The sequence below is a fragment of the Elephantulus edwardii genome, unplaced genomic scaffold (genome assembly GCF_000299155.1).
Source record: "Elephantulus edwardii isolate Elephantulus edwardi_28Jun2011 unplaced genomic scaffold, EleEdw1.0 scaffold00128, whole genome shotgun sequence".
Lineage (NCBI taxonomy): Eukaryota > Metazoa > Chordata > Mammalia > Macroscelidea > Macroscelididae > Elephantulus > Elephantulus edwardii.
In genome coordinates, this window is record NW_006399878.1 from 10,187,826 (window position 1) to 10,201,637 (window position 13,812).

The 13,812-nt window shown below is 41.6% G+C and overlaps 1 pseudogene; it reads right to left on the minus strand.

Annotated features, from left to right (window-relative positions):
• LOC102871795 overlaps positions 1 to 13,584 on the minus strand; it is a 31,012-nt pseudogene extending 17,428 nt beyond the window's left edge.
• Between the last annotated feature and the right edge of the window lie 228 nt (positions 13,585 to 13,812).

Genomic DNA, 13,812 nt, shown 5'->3' on the forward strand with positions numbered 1-13,812 from the left:
ATCCCGATCACCCCAGTCACTGAATCAATCCACTTCATAGAGGGTCTTCCCCTCCTGCGCCGTCCCTCCACCCTACCAAACATGACGTCCCTCTCCAAGGACCTGTCTCTCCTTACAACATATCCAAAGTATGTCAGACGAAGCCCCAGAATCCTTGCCTCCAAGGAGCAGCCTGGTTTAACCCTCTCTGGGATGATTAGGGGTCCAGAAAACACTTAGATATGGCAATGGATTTTCAAGCTTTGCTTCAGTCTGACTTTGACAGTACCTCACGGAGGGTGAGATGAGCAAGAACTTGTACCCCAGGAGTTCCCTCTGCAGCCCAAGTGGTTCTAGTTTTTCTTTACTTTGTATACTGGGCTTCTCCTCTAGCTATTGGTACTGAGAAAAAGAGCTGTATAACTTTAATAAAGAAAATGAAAGCTAGTGTGCGAGCCTATGATCCTATTTTCCAGATCATTATCTGAGCATAATGATCATAAATCTTTGAGCCATCTTTGTTTTACAAGTAAAGGACTCAAGGTCTATGCATAGGTCACTGATTTGCTTGAGATCTCACAGCTAAGTGGTAGCGACAGCACTTGAATGTGACTGTTCTGCTCCAAATCTCATGTATCTTTTCACCATGTCGCTAGCTGCCGTCAAGTCTGCTCTGACTTATCTTAACCTTATGTATTGTAAGAATCAAATCTCAGCTTATACTAAAGGGCAGCTACCTCTGCCCCTCCTCCTTCTGACTGAGAGCATTGCTCCCCCTTCTTCCCCCTCCTTCTGCCTAAGTGGCTACCTTATCTTATATAGAGACAAAATTTTCTTCTTTGTAAAGGCAATAAAAAACTTCCCTGCATTCATGTACCTAAAGCTAACTACTCACCAATCAGACCCCAACAAATCTCCAGGCTACGCCCCCTGCGCAATGGTCAACAAATCGAATGCAAGCCATTGTAGCAGCTGCTCTAAATAGCCAACCATAGCTCAATTAGTTAGACAAAGAAGTAAAAAAGGTATAAAAGGAAAAGCTGGCTTTGTCTCGGGGCTCTCACATGGATGCTGCTGTGTCAGTCCATGAGGGCCCGAGTTCGAACTTGGAATAAACTATGTTAATTTGGCTAATTGGCTCGGTGATCTTTTCTGGAGACTCGCTCCTTACATGTATAACAAAGTGTAATGCTGCCCTGGGCAGCCCTAGCTTCATGATCACTGGGATACGTGAACCCACCGCCGCAGTCATTATGCCAATACATCCTGGAGGGGGTACCCCTTCTTTTTGGCAACTCTTTACCAAATCACATTCTTCTTCATATAGTCCAGCTCTTTAAATTATTTACTCACTCTACAGATTAAATAGGTATGGTGAAAAAGATACAACCCTGTCATACACCTTTTCTGATTTTAAACCATGCAGTGTTTCCTTGCCTTGTTCAGAGTTCTAAAGAGCAAGGATGCCGTTCCCCCGCCACTAGTTTATTTACAAAATTATAATATTAATTTGAAAAAATTCTTCCAATTTCCTCACTCCCCACCCATCCAATTGTACAACCCAATGATTAATCTCCCTGCCCCCTGCACATCCACATCCTTCTGCTTCCAGTTTCGCCTACCCACCCTGGATCCTTATACTCATTCTACAATAAGGGTTTTATACAATATTTATCCTTGTGGGACTGAGTTAGTTCACTCAGCATAAGGCTCTCCAGTCCCTCCCAAGTTAGGTAATAATTTACAAAATCCTTGCTCCTGCGTGCTGCATAGTATTCCATTGTGAGAATATACTATAATTTCTCAACCCATTTGTTTGTGGTTGGACATTTGGGCTGTTTCCATGTTCTTGTAATGGTGAATAATGCTGCTATGAACATGGTGTACAAATCTCAGTTTGTGCCTCAGTTCTCATTTTCTCAGGGTATATTCTAAATAGTGGAACAGCTGGGTCATATGGAATTTCAATGTTCAGCTTTTTGAGGAAGCTCCAAACTGCATTCCAGAATGGCTGTACCATTTCACAATCCTACCAACAATGTATAAGAGTAAGGATGCCCTCTTTAATTAATAAAGTGTGGTTGACTGAAGCCATGATCTTTTCAATTGCTTCCTACACATATGAAAGGGAGCTCTGGTGGCCTAGTCACAAGAAGCTGCTCTGTAATCCCAAAGGCATGCAGTTGGAGACCACCAGCTGCTCCAAAGAAGGACAGGCAATCTCCTCCCCTGTAATTAGCTGCCTCTGCAAACCCGCTGGAGGGTCAGCTACAGGTCAGTTCTGACTCGATGGTACACAACAACATACATACGAAAGTTGCGTAGTGAATAAGAAAGACTGACGAAGAATCTTTTTTAAATTTGCGTGTTGGCAAAGAATACGGAATATCCGAAAGACTGCCCTAAGAACAATCAAATCTGTCTTTAAGAAATGGATATTTTCAGGAGGAACCAGTCCTTGGAGATAGACATCATACTGGGAAGGGGGGCGGGTGCAGTGAAAGAGAAGATTCTCAACGAGATGGACTGACACAGCACAATGACTACCACAAGGGACTTGAGCATAACAGTGATCATGAGAATGGCTCACGACAGACAAGGCTCAGATGTGTTGTTCATAGGGTCTTTGAAAGTCATACACAACTTGATGGCACCTGACAATAACAACACTTGTATCAAGCATGATTCCTTTTCTATTGATCAATCCTTCCTGAGAGCATATCCCAAGTAAGGAAGATGAAGTCTTATTATCTTTATATCTAAGGGGTCTTCTGCTTGTACTTCCTCTAAGACGGCTGTATTCATGCTTTGGATAATCCATGTCATAGTCAATGTTTGCCATCAACATCACAATTTGGAAGGATTGATTCTTTTTTTTTTAATTATTTGATTTTTATTATTTTTTTTTTGTATGTGTGTACCATCAAATCGGATCTAATGGGTACAGGAGAAGACTGCCCCTCCTTCTTCAGCAGGGCATCTGGTGGATTCGAACCATGTACCTCTGGGATTGCAGTGCAGCTTCTTGCCACTAGTGAGGCCACCAGAGCTCCCTGAAAGGATCAGTTTTTAAGTCTTCTTTTTGTTGTTATCTATGAGGTGATTTAAAATGCTATGACTTGAGTCAAGGATACTTCATTCATCAAAATGACATCTTTGCTTCTTTAGGTTTTAAAGAAGTCGCTTGCATCCAATTTGCTTAATGTGATGTAGCAATTGTTTTAAAACGCTTAAGCAAAGCTATAAGCATTTCTTGTTGATCCAAGTAGAACGAAATCCTTGACAATTTAAATTTCTTCATTGTTTATCATGATGATGTGTATGGGTCCAGAATTTTAATTTTATTTACAGTCAAGCTATAGTGAAGGACTTCACCTTCATCAGTAACTGCTTCAAACCATGTTCATTCTGGGCACAACTTTATGTCTTCCCACCATGTCACTGTTGTTGGATATAGTAGGGTCAAGATTTAACTTCTAGCAATCAAGTGCAATAGGGTTTTCTGGATAGATCTGGGTTCTGATCTGTTGCTCACAGGGTCTATCTTTATCAGTTATAGCTGATTCAATGGCACCTAATAAGAAGAATAGTCTTTACAGAAACAGATTGTCAAATATTTCCCCTCATGGAGTGGTCTGGAATCGACAACATTCTGGTTCACAACTGAGTGTTTAACTGTTGTGCTTCTGCTATTTAAAAATAACCACTTCTGATATTTATTATTTCCTATTTATGAAACACTATTGAAGCACACTGCATAATCTCATTTAATACTCACTACACTTCTATGGATCAGAAATAATTGCTTGTTCCATCTTATGGGATGTGGCCAGACACTGGTAACTTATCCAAGCAACTCAGCAAGCCCATGCTTGAGAGGGATTCATACGTGGGGAGGTATCTCAGACTCTTTAACTTTGCAGAAGTGCTAGGCTAGTCTTAAATAAAAAGGTTTCCTCTCCAGTAACTCACACTAATGTCTGAAAAGAGTATGGATACCAGCATTAATAGCCAGAGGCAAAGCAGCCTTCTTGGGAAAAATCAAACTCCAAAGTAAACAGGAAGTCAAGATCACCTCCAGATAGATATGCAGTGGGAAGACAGGAGCATGATGTTTCAGGTTTCTGCACAAGGCACTGGGTTTGCTCATTCAGAGTGTTACCCCCTAAGGAGATACCCTAGTCAGGTCTGGGTTAGAAAACAGTGTTTTCTCACTGTTTTGTACATAGAGAGATAATTCTAAGGTAAAAACATCCAATAAATTCCTCCAGTACTTAAAAAAAAAACTTGTGAAACATTTCTTTTTCTATTATTGTTTGTGTCAAGCTATAAACAAACTGCTCATGCAAGTACTAAACAATCTTTTTATTTTAGATTTTTTGAGTGCCTGTGTAAGTACCTTGTTTATAACTTGGCACAAACAAGAATAGATAAGTAAATATAGCACAAGTTTTTTAAAAAAGCCACAATAGGACTAAACATAATCACAGAGACTGTCAAAAACATGTGAGATGAAAACAAAGAAGAACTCTTTTTTTGTAATGAATGCTTACGTGGGGTAACCAAAGAGCTAAGAACAGGCAAAAGTAAATTTGTTGTTTCAAAACACATATTACCTGGTCTGTAGGGAGCTGTGAGGCTAGCTCAAAGGCCGCGCTTCTCTTGTAGTTAGAATCCAGAAGCAAGAGGAAAAATGAGCAATATCCTCTCCTGCAATTTACAGCCTCCTCAGAAACCTCCTGCAATTTACAGCCTCCTCAGAAACCCACTGGAGGGTCAGTTATGAGTTGGTTTTGACTGGATGACATGATTTGTTAAGTTCAAAGACAAGGAATTGAGGTGGAGGCAATTTATATTAAAAGTTAATGTACTGGAAGGTTGGGGAATGAGAGGAACTGGAGGCAGAATGAATGAGAAAGGATGAAAACCCCAAGTCTATTATTATTTTAGCTTTTAAAATTCCAGTTGTATGCTAGGACATAAGAGAAGACATCAGACATCTTTAATACTCTTTCTCAACTTATTTTCATTAATAGAACTGACCCAATCTTTTATTCATTCATCAGTAAATCTACTTCCAAACGACCTGCCAATCTACTTCTGTATTTATTTTTTTATTTTTTCTTTCTACTTTAAAAGAAAAAAAAAGTAATAACAACCAAAAAGAAGTCACTGATAACTCCACGGAACACAGCTTTACTCCCGGTATCACCACAGCATGTATGGTATCACCAGGGCACACAGGATATCACCACCGCATACATGGTATCACCAGGAAACACATGGTATCACTATAAATCAGAATCAGTGGAGACCAAGGTCCTCAAGGATGGCCTGCTGTTTATTGAATTGACTGCCTTGTATTTTTAGAGCAGAAGTGCTTCATGAGGTTTTCTTGGCTGTCATCTTCATAGATGCAGATCACCAGCTCTTTATTCTGTGGCACCACTGGGTAGGTTCAAACCATCAACCTTTTAGAGTACCTGAATGCAAACCGTGCCTGTTACTCAGAAGTGACTAAAACAGACTGGGTCCTGTTTTCATGAAGCTTGATGCTGTGAGAAGCCAATTTTCTACCCCATAAACCCAGGAGCTAGTCTTCATGTGGCTTTACCATTTTTCTATGTATTTATTAGAGAGCTTTGTAGGGGGCTGCTAACTTAAAGGTGGCCCCACTGGTTCGAATCCATCAGTGACTCCAGAGGAGAAATACGAGCAACCTCCTGCCATGTGATTTACAGCCTCCCAAAACCCCACTGTGAGTCAGCTATGAGTTGATTCTGACTTGATGATAATGAGTTTTGAGGTTTCTACTTTGATGTATTTATTCATTTAAGAGATCAGACGCTACATTGCATTAAGCAAACATGTTGCCAAAGGAAGCCCTAGGAACTAATCCAAGGACCACACGCCAACTCCTACAAATGACCTTGGCTGGACAGTGCAGGGGAATAATTCACCAGCAAGGGTGAACGCTGCTTCCTGCTCATGCCCTTCAGAGATGTGCTCAGGGCTTTTTCCAATAAACCCACAATAAGCCTTTTCCACACAAGAAAAAGCAAAGGAATCCACACCGACATCTCTTTAAGAGCTATGTGGATTCAAACTGGATAGGTACAGGCTGACTGGACACACACAATTAAAAGACATTTGTTAATTTGTTTTTTACGGCAAGTAACCCAAATGATTTTAAAGTTGGAAAATTACTCAGTTATAGCAAATATGTGTTTGTTTTTTTCACCAACTAAACAAAGTGATTATAAATAACTTTTTTCTAACTCAACAGAATAGTCTATTAAAAAAAAAACACCAAGAGAGTGTTACCCTCATACAAAATTAGTGTCGCATGGGTTAGGTCAACTACTCCAGCATCACTTGTACAACATTCTCTCTCCAAAGACATGTTTTCTTGGCTGTGTCCTCCATATCTGCTCACATCCTCCCATCTCCCTTCTTTTACACACACACACACACACACACACACACACACACACACACAGTATCAGCAAGTGCTATTCACACTGCATTACACACTTTCTCTCTCCCTTCACACACACACACACACACACACACACACACACACGGTATCAGCAAGTGCTAATCATGCTGCATTACACACTTTCTTCTCTCCCTTCACACCTCATTATGATTTCCTTAATGCTGTATTTTCCACCACTTGTAAGTTTACTTTATGGGGGTGTCTTGCATCCAGCTGTAATGCTGGTGGACAGGTTTTAGCAGAGCTACCAAACTGAAACGGACTAAGAGGCAAGACCAGCAGCAGTCAAGAAATCAAAAGATGCATTGCATTAGGCCAACTCTGCTGTCAAGGATCTCTTTAAAGTGTTAAAGAGCAAGGATGTAAATGTAAAGACTAAGGTGAGCCCGATCCATACCATTGTATTTTAAATTGCTTCATATACATGTCTCTGGTGCTTTAGTTGGTAGAGTGTTGTGCAGCCAACCCAAAGGCAGGTGGTTCAAATCCACTAGCTTCTCTATAGGGGAAAGATGGGCAAGTTCCTCCTGTGTGATTTACAGTCTCTGCAAACCTGTTGGAGGATTAACTATGATTCAGTTCTGATTTTGTGGCAATGTGTTTGAGTTTGTTTTGTTGTTTGTTGGGGTTTGGGTTCCCCCCTCCAAGTTTCACATACATGTAAAAAATTGGACAACAACTTAGGAAGACCAAAGAATGGATGCCTTTTGATTGTGTGTTGGTGAAGAGTATTGAATATACCATGGACTGAGAAAAGAAGAAACAAATCTGCCTTAAAAGAAGTATAGCTGGGATCCTTATAAGAGGCAAGGATGGTGGAACTTAAACTTACATACTTGGACATGTTGTCAGCAAAGTCCAGTCTGTGGAAAAGGAGATTATGCTTGGAAAAGTAGGCAACCAGGAAAAGAAAAGAAGACCCTAATTGGGAGAGAATGACACAGTGACTGCAACAATGGGTTTAAGCAGAGAGGAGATTGCGAGCATGGTGCAAGGTTTTGATCCACCGGAGGGTCACCGTGAGTCAAGTGAACTCAGTGGCACCTGTGATGGTTAATATTGTGTGTTACAAGGTAATGATAATTGGTATGCTGTGCTGTAACTATTCTTTATTGTAAATTTCAACTTCTATGATGTTAGTAAGGTAGGATTACAAGGAGATCTGTAAAGATATGATTGTTGATATTATGTACCATCAAGTCGGACACAGAAGTAGCCCAGGAGGAAACTATTCATCTTTCTCCCTCAGACTAGCTGGTGGATACAGTGTGCCTTTGGTTTGGCAGTACAACTTCTTGCCTCTAAGCCACCAAAGCTCCCTAAAGGTATGATTAACCTTATTTGATTAAGAGTAGGTCTCCTCTGGAGTGTGGACTGCCTGATATTTATCTCTGGATTCTGGCAGAAAGCTAGAAAACTTTTTGTCAGATCTGTCTCTGGCTATCTGGTTCAAGGTTTACAGACATGAGCCAGTGGCCTGCCATACTTGCCCCCTTTGGATTTGTTATACTTGTCGACATTGAACCTGCCAGGTTCCAAAGCTAGCCACCTTTGACCCTGCTTCCTAACAATGACCTTGGACATGTCAGTGTCTGAAGCCAGTAGCTGCTAAAGTCAGCAGCATGATGTCCTGTCTGCCTGGTGAGCAACTAGACGCTGCCTTCCCAGATGCCTCTCTCGAGGTCTGAGCTACAGACTTCTGATTTACCTCTATAAGCAAATCCTTGAGCGCGCTCTCTCTCTCTCTCACTGGTTTTGCTTTTCTAGCAATCCAGGCAAACACCTAACAACAACCACAAAGGAAACATTTCTGACCTCTCTTCAAACACAGGCTATACTTTCCACTTTTGCTCATAAGATACTTTTTTTTTCACTGCATTTGCGCAGGTCATAATTTTGAGTTTTCTTGTCTATTACTACTGACATCTGGTTTGTTATTGTTGTTGTTGTGTATGGTCGAGTTGTCTTGCCATTGTATCCCAAGACTCAGCATGGCACCATAGGGCCCAGGAAATGTGGAATGATTGAAAACGGAACAAATGTTATTACTGTTACCTGCCAAAGTCCAAATATTCCATTTCTAAACACAAGAGATGTTCTCAGTAAGCCATATCTTTGCTTTATAACTATCAGTGGGAAAACTAGGAATTGCTATAGTTTTAGGAAGACTGTAAAGCAATTTGGTGGTGCAGGGGTTAAGAAATAAGTTACTAAATCAAAGGCTGGGAATTGGACTGCACTTGCCACTCCATGAGAGAAAAGATCTGAACATTTTCTTCTACAGAAATGATAGTGTCGGAAACACTATGGAAGAGTTCTTCTCTGAACTATAGGGCTACTGTGAGTTGGAACTGACTCGACAGCTCACAAAAGCAATTCCATTAGAAGTATGTCCACTGCACCACCCAAGTACCCTTAATTGAAGTAGTCTTCATCTAAAAATCAAACTAAATCGTGGCCCTTGGGTTCCTAATGACTCATAAAGATCCTTAAAAAATAAAAGCAAAGACATGACTAAACATAATCACAAGAGACTCTAAAGCACATAAAATGAAAACAAAAAAATAACCCTTTTCCCACAGGAATGCTTAGGTGAACAAGAAAAGAGCTAAGAGTAGGCAACCATAAACCAGCTGTTTCAAAGGACGCAGTACCTAGTTGATAGGGAGTTAGTTGTGTGGCTAGCTCAAAGGCAGTTGGGATTTACCAGCAGGGAAAATGATGGGTAATTTCCTGTCACAAATTTTAAAGCCTCAGAAACCCAAAGGAGGATCAGTTATGAGACTATAAATCTTTACAGAAGCAGACTGACAAATCTTTCTCCCATGGGTTCAAACTGTCAACCTTTTGGTTAATCAGCAAACTCCAACAGGACTTCTCAATGGTATTTAACTCAATTTTACTTTAGAATTTCAATTGGTCGAAGTCTCCACGCTGCCTCCAAGCTTGCATTACTTTCTTATTACCAAAACAACCACAAGTAACGTCTTTAACTTCAATGAGTTAAAACCTGTGTAAGGTGGAGATCCTGGGAGGGGAAGAAATTGGCTCCCGCAGAGCACTGTCTACTAAGGAAGGACGGCGTGACAGGGACAGGGGAATGGACCATTTACTCAATTCTCCAAGTCCACTGCCAGGCGTGCAGCAGCTCCTCTGCAGGAGATGATACTCCTGGTTATAACCACTTTCTCTGACCACTCCCCCTGTTCTGACAGTGTGATCTGCACTTTACACTTGCTATTCTAGTTGTTCCTCAGAACCACCTTAGATGGTTCCATTATCTCCATTTCACAGAGGAGGAAATGGCTCAGAGCTGAGATTCACTCCAGGTGATTTAGTTCAAATTCTACAATGTCTGTTCTTGCATGATTAAAAATTTCTGCGGATGCAAAATGAGTGCTCAGTGAATTGTGAGAACTCCTTTAAAAGAGCTCTTAGCTCTAGGGGTTCTATGCAATGTGCACTCTTATGCAATCAAGAAAGAGAATGACAAAAATGGAGCTGCATTCAACTGCCATTTAGCACCACTATACTTTCAGTTTTAGACGGACCAATTATGCCAGAATCAGGCTCAGTATTTACTTCCTTCAGTCAGTCCTTACATAAATTCCTCAGAATCTCAATGCTTATGCTACTATTCTCATGAACACTATTTAATAGATCTATATGTAGAAATGTAAGGTAATAGCAGAGGGTAATCTTACACATGTACCTAGAGGTAATGCAGATACATCCATGAGTCCTGATGGCTTAGTGTATACTGTAACAGGCCACTAACCAAAAGACTGGCAGTTCGAATCCACAAGGCCTTTGAGAAAGATGGGTCATCTCCTTCTGTGAGGATTTTTAGCCTCTGAAACAGAACAGAGGGTGTGTCTATACACTGGAATCCACTCAAAGATCAAGAGTGTTATATGTCTAGTACAGCATATTGAGGGCAAGGTTATGAAAACTTCTCAGCTGTAACAAGCACCTTGAGAGAATGAATCACTGGGCCTGGGATCTCACACTATCATCTCAGGGGCATCAATGTCAACTGGCGCATAGGGCATAAAGACCACGTTCTATGTCCTATTCTGGTAAACTGACTGGGAACGTGGAAAATTATGAGCAGGCATCTAGGATGCAGTATTACTTTCTCCCTATGCAGAGCAAAGAATGAAGAAAATCAAAGATGCGAGAAAACAATTAGTCCAAACCAGTGCCAGTGGTCCACTAACTTGGCCTCTATCACCCTGAGACCACAAGAACTAGATGGTGTCTGGCTTTGATTGAGATCATAAAAGAAGACTCTTAAGCACAGGAGGAGAATATGGAACAAAACGGAAAATCCTAAGAAAAAGCTCACTGGTCAGATAGAGTTTGATGGAACTCCTGAGTCCAAGGCTTTGAGATTCTTTAAGCCTGGAACTGAATGGCCCCCTGTTAAACTACAGACAGGTCTGTAAGATGAACAATAACACCAAGAAGAACTTCATTCCATAAAACAATCAACCACAGGAGATCAAAAGAACATAATTTGCTGAGAGACAGACCTCAGAAGGCAGGAAAGGCCAGGAAAGTAGGACAAACAAACAGGATGCCCAGGGAGGAAGTGAGAAGAGTGTTGTTAGGCTGTGGGAATTGCAATCAATGCACAAAAGACAAAGTATGAATTTCTGAATACAAAACTAATTTGCTCTGCAAACCATCCAATCTACAACAAAAAGCTTTGAAAAACCTAGTAATAAAAACAAAATTATCAAACTGTCATTTAGAATATAAAGGAAATCACAATAAAGAAAATGCAACATAAGATTACATATGAGATTGCTGACAGTCTAAATTCAGGAACGCATTTATATACCATGTCCTATTTAAAAATATAAACTAAAACATTAACATGCAGCAAATAAAAGATTTGTTGCATTCCCTGCCCCCACCCCCCCAACACTGAGACCCTGTATTTTGTCAAACTTGTTTGGTCCTTCATTTCTTCTTAAAAAGCTGTGATTGAGTCTTTTATTAAAATGTATTTCACGTTTTGGAGACTAGTTCTTTATAGGTGCACATGAATTCTTCATATGTGAAATACATGTCAGTATTCATACATCCACTCAGCAGAAATAACATAGGATGAATAACTCTTCTTTTTAGTCCTCTTCGTCTCTGGTATGATTTGGCTTTAGAAGGTATACACAAACATAGATTGAAGATTTATTGTTAGTTCCCACCCATCTTAAGGAGGAATTAGTAATGCAGATATCTTTTAATTTCATATTTCCCTTGTAACTAAAATTGTAATAACCCCCTTAAACAAACTACCTTGATCTTTGAGTTATATTGAGACATGCATACAGACAAGTAGACAAATTCTTTTCAAAGAATATCATTACTGTAACTTAGTGGATCTATAAATAGATTTCTTTTGAATTAGGAAAAGTCTATATATTATGTTCCCTTTCCAAATTGGACCATAAACACTAATAAAGCACCAGTTCTCTGAATCAGTTTCCCTTGTGACAAGATACTTTGCAACTTTTCAAGGTCTCCTTTGAAATAAATTGCACGAAATCAATGGCCATTGTTAACCTCTGGCATTCTTCTTTCCAGCTCCTCCTCCAGCTCTGAACAACTCTAAGACATCACTCACCAACACTGGAGAACCCTTACTTTCACACTTGCATTTTCAGCCAGGCATCAAGGACAGAAAAACCTACAGCTTTCCCTTCACTCAAGTTCAAAACAAATTAATAAGGTCAGGGAATCGATATGCTAATGATTCACACGACTAGTAATACTTCTAGATCCAGAAACAAGGGGTTAAATGTCACTTGCAATCCATAACACTGCCATTAACTTTAACCTCCAAATGACACAGTATATTTTAACGCACTTGAAATTTTATACCTACAATTAGATTCATGCTTATCAACCAATATATAAAGCTTAGGACGTGTTTAGTCTTAACCCCATTCCACATAAATCACTAGCTAGAAAGAACCCAGGCAATTTAAAAAATAACATACATTTAGGAATGATAGTATGCAAATTCTGCCATCCAGTTTTGGCATTCCTTTTAAACTGTATCTCTACTATCAGGTTTGATAATTTTAGTAAATTACTTCCAATAACTAACAAAATATTTCAGCAAACTTTCTGGCTTCAAGTTATCTTAAATTCGCCGTATCCTGCTAGAAAAGAAAAAAACAAAAAAATCAATCCTTAAGCCATATCCTCTAAAGGAAAACATACGCATGCACTCCATTAAAATACAAATTCATTTTACACCTTTAAGGTGCTAAACATGCGCCTTTCAGCTGAGTTCCAATTTCTCCGGTCTGACCTGTAATCTCTCCTGCAAGGCAGGTTCGCTTGTTTTGATCATGTCCAAGTTTTTCAAGGTAAACAGGTCACGTTCAGCAAGTGAAATCAGTGGAACAGCTCGGACTCACCTGGGCGGCCGGACCCCCAGCGCCTGCGCGGGAGCGCGCGTGGCGACCTGTCGCGCCCCCTCCTCCCAGCGGAGCCTTCACAACTCGGGGGACGAGAAGCTTCTCGCCGCTCCCCTGCAGACTATTGTCAACGCCACTGTAGCCGGCGCTCTTTGCACGGAGTGGGGGCGGGAAGCTCTACCCAACCAGAATATTTAAAATGTTCTGCCAGAGCCAGAGGAAAAACAAAAATGATTTGCTTTTAGCTCCAGAAGCCGTGCCAAGTGTAATTTCCACCTCTTGACCCATTTTAGAGTGTGAGAAGGGAAGCGAGAGCAAAAAACAGACGGAGAGCGCGTGAACGCGCACGAGGCGCCGCGTGTGCGCGCGGCCGAGCGGGAGCTTGCGCGCGCGCCCGCCGCTGTTTGGGCTTCAAAAGAGCAGAAGTTGCAATGAGGCCCCCGGATGCCCCAGGGCTGGAGGGGTGGCCCTTCCGCAAGCTCCTCCTCCCACCTTGGCCGGAGTCCAGGTTTCGCCAGCCCTTCACCTGGCGCGCCCCGCGCGGGAAGAGCCGCTCCCGGGGCTCCAGAGGGTGAGAGCAGGGTGGGGTTGAGGGTAGTGGGTCACCAGTGGCCGTATCGCCAACAACTGGGTGGCAGCACGTAGCCCCAGGAACGTGATGCGGGTCCCCATTCCTGCCCCTCCCTCACCTCTCTAGGCGCTGTCTCTGCAGACTGGGGGACCGAGGTCCTGGACACCTCTGGGTTGGGAGGGCAAGCGGCCTCGTAGGAGTGGCTCGCGCAGAGGAAGAGGAGCCTGTTGGGTGTCAACCTCCCAGCCCTGTCCCCCGGGATCGCCCCGCCTAAATGTGTGATGGATGGGGCTCTGCTCCCCCCTCCCTGCTTGAGTCTAGGGGGACTT